We start from the raw sequence: 12,450 nt of genomic DNA, 5'->3' as shown, positions 1-12,450 counted from the left end.
AAAAAATACTTTGAAGTTGCTTTATGGACCCTTTGTGAGCTCTTTCTAACTCAATCACTATTTTAATTATCAGCCCGCGTGGAGGCATTGCTTTTCAATTCTTAGATAAATCGTGAGCCCGCGTGGAGGCAATTTATTTTTCTTGCATATTGTTGAAAGCATGGGAGTATAGGATCATTGTATGTGGAGGAAGTTTGTTAATTATTGATTTGTTGCGGAGGTGAAGTGATTGCTACTTGCTTTGTTTCTTGTTTTTGTTTTGTTTGTGCATGCATGGTCGAAGGTCATTAAATCCAACTCTTATCCCACTTGATTTTCATCTTGAATCCATTATTCGTAATCCTAGGGGAAGAGGTAGTTCTAGTCATTACATTTCATCAAAATGAGGACCATATGGAGGACCTTGGTCACATAGACCAACAAGGTATCCTCCATCCTAATGTACATTATGACAACATCCAAGTTCCATTAGGCATGCCGAGACCTTTCATTCATCCACAACAACAAGGCCAACTTCCATTGGGAATGCCTAGGCCAATGTTTGCTCCACAACCGCCCATAATTCAAGGTAATCAAGGTGTTCGTGTAGCACCACTGGTTGTAAATCCCCCTCACTATGTATTCAATTGCCACCATTTAGAGCACATCTGATGAGCACTGAAAAGTGCGCATTTTAACCCGTTAAGCTTGGGTATTCTTGAACCTTTATCTATCTTACTTTGCCATTTTAGATTGATTTCGTGTTATTTTCATTTTCAGTCACTTATCCCGAAAATAAGCTAACTCAGCCAAATAAGAGCTTAAATGAAGCAATTCTGGGATTAATTAAAGAAAGGAGCAAAGTGGAGAAAGAAAGAAGCAAAAGAAGCTAAAGGTGGGAAGCAACAAAGTTCGATCGATCCAACTTCAGAGTTCGATCGATCCAACATTCATCGATCTCAGCATTTCAAGATGGATCGAAACTATGATGTTCACATTCAGAAATCCAAAAGTTCGATCGATCCAACATCATTCTTCGATCGATCGAACCCCCTTGTCCTTATCCAAATGATTGATCTTATCCACAACTGAACCACCTACTAACCACTTTTGTCCTTTTCCCAAAATATCTCCAAAAATATCTCGGATTTGTCTTTTCCCAAAAAGCTCAGCCAATTGGATCGATTCAACCTTAGTTCGATAGATCTCAGCCTAGTTCGATCGATCCAAGTCCAAGTTCGATCGATCGAACTTCCTCCAGTGCGAAAAAGTTAAAAAGCCAGCTCATTCATTCCGTCCTCTATCCAATCATTGGGGAATATGCCTTGCACGACCCCAGCTCATTCGGTGTGTCACTTGACCTACCTATAAAAGGAATATGATGCACTTTTTGAAAAAAAAAGATTAGCAATTTGGTAGAGGCAACTTTAGAGGCTATTCTTAGTGTAGAAGAAAAGGAGAAGGAGGCTAGATACACCATTGGAGGCTTTTCATCTTCAAAGGAGCAGATTTCATCCATGGAGCTTGCCCTTGAGGGTTGGAGGAGCATCACCATGAGTGGCTAGACATCCTCTTGGGACTAAAGTTCCTAAGCATGCTTTCTTTACGTTAATCTTGTGTATTATTGAGGGATTAGTGTTGTAATACATGTTTTGACACTTTAACTTATATAGATCTTGTTCATTCAATGATTTATATGGTTTAATGTTTTCAATTGGTTATTTCATTCTATCCATATGTCTATGTATGCTAGAATAGATGTCCATGTGCTTATCTCTATTTCTTGTGTTATTGATGCATGTCTATGTGTATTAATGCTATGGATCTAGAGATTGTCAAAACATAGTGCTTAATGGAATGCTCTTGTTATTTTCTTGTTGGTTCATACTTATTCCTTGATGGACTGTGCCTCTCTCTTAGTTTATTTTCATGCTAGTAGTGTAGATGTAGTGTAGTTGTAGTGTAGTGTTAAATGGGAGGACAATCCATGCTTGTTGTTTGATGTTCCATGCTTTTCAATGCAAGTAGCATATGTCTCTAAACTTGTGGTGTATTTGGATTGTGAGCTTAATGAAAGGATTACTGACTTGTTTTGATCTATTGTGCCTTTCACATGTTGTTTAGACAATATATGCTTCATTGCTTGATATATTGTGTCTTTCACATGATGTTTAGACAATACTTGCTTAATTGGTCATCCTTGCTAATTGAACCAACCAATTTCACACACACACCAATATTGCAACACACCTTACCCTCATTAGTCACTTGTTAATGGTATAGAAATGCATTGCTTGGTGGTGATCTCTAAACCCCAAGACTTCTCTCCCTCTTTTACTTACTCTTTATTGCATTAATACTTAGTTTAATTTAGTTGCTCTCTAGTTTAAACAACCAACCAACCATTGCTTGATCACTCAACCTACTAACCCTAATCTCGATTCCACAACACAATTCGACCTAGCACAATCCACAACCCCTTGGGACGATCCCTACTCGCCCTAACTATATTTTTAGTGATGGTAGTAGTGGCTTTATAAATGTAAAACTTGGCCCTCGCCTTAATGCACACTCTTAAGCTTGATGGTAGTGCGACCATGACCAGTCAGTTTTTGGCGTCGTTGCCGGGGATTGATTGATTTGATTTGGCAACGTTGAATTTGTGGAATTCAATTAGGATTAGTACTCTTTTGATCGTGTCTTCACTTTGTTTTTATTTTTTCTTTTGATTACTCATTATGTTTGTTTTTTATTGACTAGGTGCATTGTGTTGAAGAGAAGCCAAGCAAAGGAACAATTAAGCAAAGGAGCTAAGCAAAACAAAGGAAAAAGCTAAAAATTGAAAAACTGTTAAGCTAAGCTAAATTTGGAGTTGAAGTGCTATAGGAACCTTGTGAGACTTTCTCTACTTAAACTCCTTAGTTAAATCGTGAGCCCGCGTGGAGGCATTGCATTTCATTTGTAGATAAATCGTGAGCCCGTGTGGAGGCATTTTATTTTTCTTGTCATTGCATCATTGTTGTTTCAAACATAGGAATTGTGTTTGTGGAAATAGTCTAATTGCAATATTGTTAGAAGGTAAAGTGTTTGTTCATTTGTTTTGCTTGCTTGTTCATTATTGTGTATGCATGGTCGTTGTTCATTGAGACCCACTTTTATCCCTTTAGATTTGTATCTTGAATCCATCATTAGAAATCCTAGGGGAAGAGGAAGTTCAAATAGAACCAATCTATCAATGGATGACCATAATGATGATCATGTTGAGGACCTTGGTCACATAGACCAACAAGACATTCTTCATCCTAATGTGCACAATGATAACATGCAAGTACCACTAGGCATTCCTAGGCTATACATCCACCAACCTCAACAATAAAGCCAAGTTCCATTGGGAATGCCAAGGCTGATGTATGCTCCACAACCTCCCATAATTAATCAAGGAATTCAAAATCAAGGTGTTCATGTTGCACCTCAAGTAGCTAACCCACCACTTGCTTTAAGAGACCATTATGTGCCAAATGAGTATAATGCGCCTACATGCATCCAATTGCCACCATTTAGAGCACATCATTATGAAATCAAAGCACAAACCATTCAAATGCTTCCTAACTTTCATGGACTTCCTAGTGAAGAACCTTACAAGCATTTGGATGAGTTCCTTGAAATTTGTTCTACCGTGAAATACACGGACATGCCAGAAGAAGTCTTAAGGCTTAAACTTTTTCCATTCACCCTTAAGGACAAGGTAAAATATTGGTTCAACAATCTTAGGCCTTTTTCAATCACTTCTTGGGCAGAAATGCAACAAGAGTTTTTGAAGAAGTACTATCCAGTTTCAAAGACCAATGCCATGAGAACGTCCATTAGAGAGTTTACACATGAGGATGGGGAAACATTTCATGAGGCATGGGAACGCTTCAATGAATTGCTTAGGAAGTGTCCACATCATGACATGCCCAAATGGCAATTAGTTCAATATTTCTTTGAGAGCTTATCGGACAATTACAAGGGTATGGTTGATGCTTCCATGGGTGGTTCTTACATTGATAGGCATGAGGATGATGTGTGGTGTCTTTATGAATGCATGAGTGAGAATTCATTGCATAGGACATTGTCTTCAAAGAATGGTAGAAATACACAAGGTAGGACGAGTGTTGGTTTACATCAAGTCGACTATTCAAATGAGATAGCCGCCGAGATGAAATCCTTATCTTAAAGGTTTGATCAATTTTTGATTAACCAAAACTCGGTGAACCAAGTATCTTTCTACACTAACCATTCTCATCGTGCATCAAATGAATCTTGTATGACTTGTTCTAGTGTTCTTCATTCTACTTCTCATTGTCCTCATGGACAAGTGCAAAGTGAACCTAATGAGCAAGTCAATGCAACTTTCATGAATCAAGGGGGAAATCCTTATGGTACTCATTATAATCCAAGTTGGAGAAATCATCCGAACTTCTCTTGGAAAAACCAAGGAGAGGGCTCGAACCCTTCCCAAGGCGGTTTTCAAGGGAAGTACATTCCACCTCCACTTCAAAACCAAGGACCCCAAAATTATAGGCCATATCAATCACAAGGGAATCAATTTTCTAATTGTCATTTTCCCAACCAATCTTATTCTCAAGGTAATGTTAAAAGTCCCACTTTTGAAGAGAAAGTTTTAAATGCTTTGGGCACTCTTGAGGCAAACACACAATTGCTTCATTCTCACTCTCAATTTATTGCGAAGCTAGAAACCCAAGTAGGGAAAATAGCTAGCACTCTTAATGCTAGAGAGAAGGGAAAGATGCCTATGAATGCCCCAATCAAGTAACAATGTGTTGTGGAAACCCAATCCTCATCAGAAGGGTGTACCATAGAAAATGTCAATGCGGTGACCACCTTGCGGAGTGGTAGAGTTGTGGACAATCAAGTTGAAATGTCCAATGAAGAGAGTGAACCGGTGCAACCACAAGTTGTCACCCGTCCCGTTTCACATTTTATTCCTCCTTCATTGGATGTTCATGATCTTATGAATGAGAAAGCTGAAAAATATGATTTGAGAAGTGATCTTGAAAATGATTCATTGAAAAAAGTCTTGAAAAATGTGTTTGAAAAAGAAGTTTTGAAAAATGATTGTGAAAATGTTTTGTTGAAAAGTGAATTGAAACATGATTTGAAAACTTCTTGTGTTGAAGAGGCTTTGAAAGAAAATTCTGAAAAAGTGTTTGAAAAAGCTCCATTTCCGGACGCCTTGAAAGGGTCCATTTTAAAAGAAAAACAAAAGGTTAAGACCAATGAAATTTTGGAAATGTTTAGGCAAGTGAAAGTTAATCTTCCACTTTTGGATGCAATCAAGCAAATACCGGCTTATGCCAAGTTTTTAAAAGATCTTTGCACTTAAAAGAGGAAGAACAAAAGCCAAGCACCAAAAAAAGTGGTTTTGACCGAGCAAGTGAGCTCAATTTTACAACACAACACTCTTCCAAAGTTTAAGGACCCCGGTTCACCCACTACATCATGCATCATTGGTGATCATATCATTAATCGGGTGTTTCTTGACTTAGGAGCAAGTGTTAACCTTCTTCCATACTCGGTTTATGTCAAACTAGGCTTAGGTGAATTGAAACCAACGTCGGTAGTGTGGTACCTCTCGGATCCGAGACGCGGGTTGATCAGGCCCAGGCCCACACCCGAGGGATATCAAACAATTAAAGTATTTTAAAATGAACACGGATTACAAAATGAATTTAAGAAAATAAATAATAACGCTGAAAGAATTCTAAATTAAAAATCCTCAAACTATAATTATTAAAATCCGATAATCTAAAACTCTATAAGTTTAACAACTCGGGAATCCATCCTGTGGACCCCTAATAAAATCCCAAACTAAAACTGAAATAACTGCAATGAAACGTAAAGCTAAACATAGAGAGTAGTCCTACATAGTCGGAGGAATGAGTGTTTGTATTTGCTCTGCACGACCAAGCTGTGACCCTGGAATTGACGAATACCTGGAAAAATAAAGGAGTGGGTCAGGCCCACTTGCAAGTCCTGATCTACTACAGTCAAACAGTAATCCGATATGCAGATCCATCCTAAGAAGACTCAACAATATCTAGAGTAGTCCATATATGTATATATATCCACACTATGGGACATTCACTAGACTACAGTAGGGGTCTCAACCTGAATAGAAGGCAACATGCGAAAACGCACTCAAAGGTGGGCATGAGTACCTAGACCTAACAGGGTACACCTCATCCTACTATAACCAGCTATGCATCCACTGCATATATGCATCCTAACCAACGAGTCTGAGACTCAAGCTCATCTCGTGGTACCATAAACATATATATAAAGTCTGTCCAAAACCAGGTAAGTCATTTAATAATTCATTGAGCTGACATACACCTACACACTAGTTAGTCACGTAATTTATTCAGTTGATATGACTTAACTACCATCCATTAATCCAGGAAGCCACTCAACTTAGTCGTAGTTGATCTGACTTAGTCACATTTAGGATTCAATATTTTTCAATCCATTTCTTTAATCCAATAGGTTAAGTTTAAGCGTTTTGAGCTAAACCATCCCTAGTATGTCACCATCCCATACCGGTGCATACAATCCTCCATATCCTTGTAAATTACAACACATGCATAGTAAGCTAGTAATTTACAATCCAAACCATTATCCATATCATTTCAGAAAAGTATTTAATATTTCAGCAATATAAATCCCAGCATTAATCCATGTAATTGTATAAGAGAATCTGATATTCCAACAATTATCATCCAGAGCATGCATAGTTCAAACCTTAAACATAAAATTAAGCTAAGCATGCATCTAATATAAGATTTATAATCTTATTATAATCCATTATGTTGCTCAAAATTAAGCTAAGCAATTTGGTTCCTTCCATCCTTTATCAGTATGCTAAGTTGTATGCTTTTATACTGATTCATCCTTTAAATAATTTATAAAAATTATTTATATATCCGTATTGTCAAATTCCTTAGGCCTAAGAGGTGTATTATGCACTCTATAACCTTCCATAGTCCATTTAACCTATTAGATTTAATTAAAATAGGTTTCAAAACAATTCTGGGCAATTAAAATTAAAATCCAGGTCGCAGCCCGACTTAGTCGGCTCAATTGCCAACTGAGCAGGCTAAGTTCCTAACTTAGTTGGCTCAGTTCCCAACTGAGTCGGCTAAGTTGATGCTGAAGCCGTCTTCTTCGTCCGTTCAATCCTTGTAAGCCCCAGAACTCCATTGTTAAGGCCTCTAAGCTTCAACCTACATCCCATATGTTTATACTAAATTGTTTTAAGTATTTTAACATGCAAAGATTCATCTTAAACAACAATTATGCATAAAGATCACAAAACTAAATAAAACACGAACAAGTATGTATAACTTTGCAACCCTCTGTTTTAATTTGATTAAGCATGCATAATTAATCTGTTTTAGCATTAATTAAACTCCTGGAGTCTATCTAGGCATGCACAGAACACGAATTAAAGGGAAAGAGCAAGAACAGAAACTTGCCTTTGAGTTTCAGATTTGAAACTTTAATCCACGTCTCTGCACTTTCCGTTAGTGTCTTAAACAGCAGGTCTACTCCTCCGGTCCTTTGGTTCAACCCAGAAACAATCCACTCCTTCCTCCTTGAGCCTCTCTATTAACCCTCAAAGTTCCCTCTCTGTTGCTCTCTGTATTCCTCTCTGTAACTCTCTGTTTCACAGTATTCGTGAATAGGCTGAATAGGGTTTGCAAAACCCTTGGCAGAGGTATACTTATGTATTTATAGGCTTTATTTGAAACCTTAAATTAAATCCTAAACCAACTATATGTGTCGGCTCAAATCCTAGACACAATGAATTTAAACAAAACCCTAATAATTTAAAACAGTTAATTTGCATTTTAAATACAACACCACCTAAGCACATAAATAATTAAAACTTTAATAATACAATTAACAATAAAACAAATAATTAATAATAAAATAAATAAATAAATCACATAATTCAATTAAATTAACAAATAAACAATTAAACAATTAAATAATTAAAAATTCAATTAAAATAATAAATTAAATACTAGGACTATCCTTTTGAAATTAGGGGTATTACAGGTAGTTTACAAGTTGTCGACCGATCCATTAAGAAGCCTAGGGGTATCATTGAAGACGTTTTGATTAAGATTGATAAATTCTTCTTCCTAGTTGATTTCGTTGTCATTGACACAGAACCGGTTTCAAATCCTAAGAGCCAAATTCCCATTATCCTTGGCCGTCTCTTCTTGGCAACCTCAAATGCCAACATCAATTGTAGGACGGGGGTAATGAAGATCTCTTTTGGCCACATGAAAGTGAAGTTGAATATATTTAACCCAACCCCTAACACATTTGACAAGTATGAAGGAGAGATTAATGTTGTAGAAAAATATCTTGATCAACCATGTGAAGAAATTGAACTTTTAAGTAAGACTAAAATTTCAAAGGGACCATCTTCAACATTGCATTCTAAGACCATTGTTTCAAATTCTTGCTTTGAAAGGGCATGGAAGCCCAAAAATGTTGATTGCATTGACAAGGGAACTAAACCTTCTTTTGAGTTTGATCCAACAAGTTCTTCCAAGAACCATTTGTTGGGTGGAGCTCAAGGTATCTATCGCCCCGTCAAGGAGGGGCTGAGCAACAAGATCTTTGATCTGGGCTAAAAGAGCCCAATGTCTTACTAGAGACGTTAAAAACTAGCAAAAAGCAGTTGTAGGGTGTCAAAACCCTATTCCTCCCCCATTTCTGTTTTAAATTTCATTTTTTGCGAAGTCTAGATACTTGTTTTTAGTTCATATGCATTGAAAGGAACTTTGGTGAGGATTGCATGAGCTTTCATGTCATTTTTTAGCATTCTGCATGAATTCGATCGATCAAACTCTGGATTTCGATTGATCGAACTCCCATCTGCAGCCAATACTTAGAAAAAAAAAATTCGACCTGCATCCAACCTGCATATTTTTGTTCTCTGTCTGATCGATCAAAAATATCTCAGATCAATCATAGGAGCTTCGATCGATCCAACTATCCTTTCGATCGATCTTGAGGTTTGACACAGAATATTTTTGAGCCTGTAGAACCAGCATCCAAATCACCTCTCTGTCAGATCGATCGAATATTCAAGTTCGATCGATCTCATGGTCCAACACTTAGCCAAATTTTTTGAACCAAAAACCTGCATATTTTTGCTCTCTGTCTGATCGATCGAATTCTTGTTCTGATCGATCTCAGTTTTCCATTTCATTGTTTGGCTTTGTTTTGACTTTTTCAATTTTTAAAATCCAAAAATATTTTTATTCTTATTTTTCAAAAATTCCAAAAATATTTTCTATTCTTCAATTTTAATTTTTAATCTTTAATTTTTAATTTTAGTTTTTAATTCAAAAAAAAAAAAAAAAAAGAGAGAGAGAAAGTTCGATCGATCTCAGTTGAGGTTCGATCGATCGAACTAATCGGGGAATGTTTTTAAAAATAGATCCGAGGATTTTCAAGATCGATTACATAAATCGATCCAACCCTCTCTTCAAACCCTAGCCCCCTTCTTTCTCTCGTTGCCGCCGCTGCACCTACTCATATCTTCCATCTCCGGCGAGATCCAGTGAGCATCACTCTCTCTCTCTTCTCGATTCACCCCCTTCGCATCTCATCTTTTCTCTCTTCGTTTTGAGGTGAGATCCATGATCCACTTTGTGATTTAAGCTTCGATTTCATGCATACATGCTTTATAGCTTGAATCCATGCTTTATATATGATGAATCTTCATTATTGATGATCTTTGAAGCATGTTACATATATGTATATAGATATGTATATATGTGTATATATATTTGGATATTTTGATTCGATTTCGGAGTATGGGCCGTGTTTGGGTGACTATATTTGTTGATTTGATGTGTTAAAGGGCCCATGAACACGTTCATGTGGGCCCCGTGCTTCCACAGTCACATATCTGTGACATTTCAGTTCTCATCTTCACACAGTTCGATCGATCGAACTTCTATCTCAGATCGATCTTGAGAGATCGATCGAACTTATCCTTTTTAATTTCTCAGATCGATCAAAGTTGTGAGATCGATTTCACTTACTTTCGATCGATCCAACTTTTGTGATCGATCACACTTCTTTTTATGATCGATCGGATTTCACAGATCCCACATATACACTTCATTCATCATATCTTGTGTTCATGCTATCTTATTTATGCCCAATGCCTGTGATATTCCACATTGGATGCATTTCATACTTATATTGCTTAGCATGATTCATATCCTATCACTTGCTTAGATTCATGTCATTTCTGTTATGTCTATCTTGCTTGACATACATGTGTCTATATTGTGCTTTCAATTCTTTATTCTGGCACTAACTTCCATTGCAAGTGTTTCTTTTCCTTTTTACAGGCCATGGTTAAGAGGAAGACTGTTGCCAATAGGCAACACGGACCTACGAGATCACAGAGATGTATCCAGCACAGGATAGCCGAGCTAGCAGAACCTTCTCATATAGCTGAGGATGAGCATATTGCTTCTACATCTCAGGCTCAGGCTGAGTTTACACCGTAACCGTCTCCATCTCCGGATCAGGCCGAGGCTGAGCACACCCCATCACCATCTCCACCACCTCAGCCAGCTCAGCCAGCTCGCCAGCTCGACCGGCCATTGCCCAGATATACGCAGCTGACCGTGGCACACGAGTCTCTAGATCAGACCCCTGGCTTTGGAGTATGCCTGCAGACTCTTGAGGATGCTGTTGTTGCTATGCAAGCTGATCTTATGGCCCACAGAGCTGATTTTGCTACCTTCTGCACAGATGTCACGGCTATGTTCCGAGATCTATCCAGAGATATCCGCGGAGCACGACCTGCCCATCCTACCTTATCATCCTGAGCTCTTTCTATCTTTTTATGATCCTTCTCTATCTTTGATACTTTATTTTTGATACTATATATCATTTTTGCAGCCAATTTGTCGGCTTAGATCTTTTCATGTACCAGTACTTTATTTCATTTATCCATGCTTTTATTATGGATGTCATATGATTATGTTCTTACATTTATCCATTTGACTCCATCAGGTCCATCACAGTAACTTCAGTGAGAGAGTGCTACCCGATTTTTTAGGACCACCCTTATACCTCTCTCATTTCTTTATCTGTTTATCCCATTTACACTTGCATGTCCACTGTGCACTGATTATCCCATTTTGTTATCTGATGAGTTTTTCCAAGTGCCAATTTTCAGGACCACAGTTAATCCCAAGTTTGGGGGGGGCATGCCACCCACTTCGGATACTTTAAGTCCCGATCATTCTATGCCTTAGTTGCACTGGTATACTCTTTCCTTTGTTCTCTTTGCACATAGAGGACATTGTGCCATTTAAGTTTGGAGGGAATGGTGCTTTGCAGTGTTAGCTTTTAATTCAAAATTTTGAGCATGACTAGTGTATTTAAGGGATATTTCTATGATTGGTCCATATCTAGCTATCATTTTGATCTTTTGAGGACTATATTACTTAAAATTTAAAAATTGCTCGACTTGAGAGTCCAATACTCCTTGTATGCCCTTTGAATGCCATTTAGGAGTAAATTTTTCGAAAGATTGATATCTTGCTTGCTCTTGTGGTCCACATCATCCTGATTTTGTGATTGTTTTGAGATTCACTCTAGTATTCTATACTAGCTTCGGCGCACACTATCATTCATTTGTGGGGTACATGCTTTGTTGATTATTGAATTGGTTATATCCCAATTGGGCTAGTAGTGCATTGAAAGCTTTTATCTTGATAAAAGTGGATAACAAACGCTTTTCACTAAGTAGCCGGAATTCTAGCCTCATCAAGCATTGAATTTCTCGCGCCGAAAGGTGGAGGGCCCAAACTCTAGGTTAATAATTGAACTTACTTAAAAAAAAAAAAAAAAAAAAAAAAAAAAAAAAAAAGGTTGCAAAAGCAATAAAAAGTGAGGACTTCTCCCAAAAGGTGAGAAGTGGAAAATGATTAGATGGAGGTTGTCTTGATTTATAGCCTAGTTGATTTGAGCTTGTAAGTCCGTAGGGGTGTTTGAACACCTAGTGCCCTAAAGCCGTCTGGTTTGGGAGTCATTTATCTAACGCTCGACCTCATAAATCGCTAGAAAGCTTAAGAGATCAACACATTGCACCATGCTTCCATCTTTGATCCAAAAAAAAAAATAAATAAATAAATAAAAATTGAGTGAAAAAAATTAGCGCACCTAGAACAATAAAGTTTTAATAAAAGGTCTACTTTTTATCTTGATGATCGGTACTAGATTTTTGTGCTAGTTTGAGGGTAAAGATATGATCATTTCTTTAGTTGGCTTAGATAGCAATACATTTGATGCCGGTCCACTTAAAAAGGATTATAGAATTGTTTTGATTTGCATGATCATTGTCTTGATGTGTGGAGGACC

At 37.4% G+C, this 12,450-nt stretch overlaps 1 pseudogene; it reads right to left on the bottom strand.

The window, feature by feature from the left end:
* Nucleotides 1-3,835: 3,835 nt before the first annotated feature.
* On the bottom strand, nucleotides 3,836-3,933 carry LOC132282571 (small nucleolar RNA R71; annotated as a pseudogene).
* Nucleotides 3,934-12,450: the final 8,517 nt, after the last annotated feature.

The sequence above is a fragment of the Cornus florida genome, unplaced genomic scaffold, assembly GCF_030987335.1.
Source record: "Cornus florida cultivar Cherokee Brave unplaced genomic scaffold, ASM3098733v1 CherokeeBrave_3.0.0_Hap2_Chr01, whole genome shotgun sequence".
Lineage (NCBI taxonomy): Eukaryota > Viridiplantae > Streptophyta > Magnoliopsida > Cornales > Cornaceae > Cornus > Cornus florida.
The sequence above is the reverse complement of the archived record's forward strand: the minus strand, read 5'-3'. Positions and strand labels throughout refer to the sequence as shown.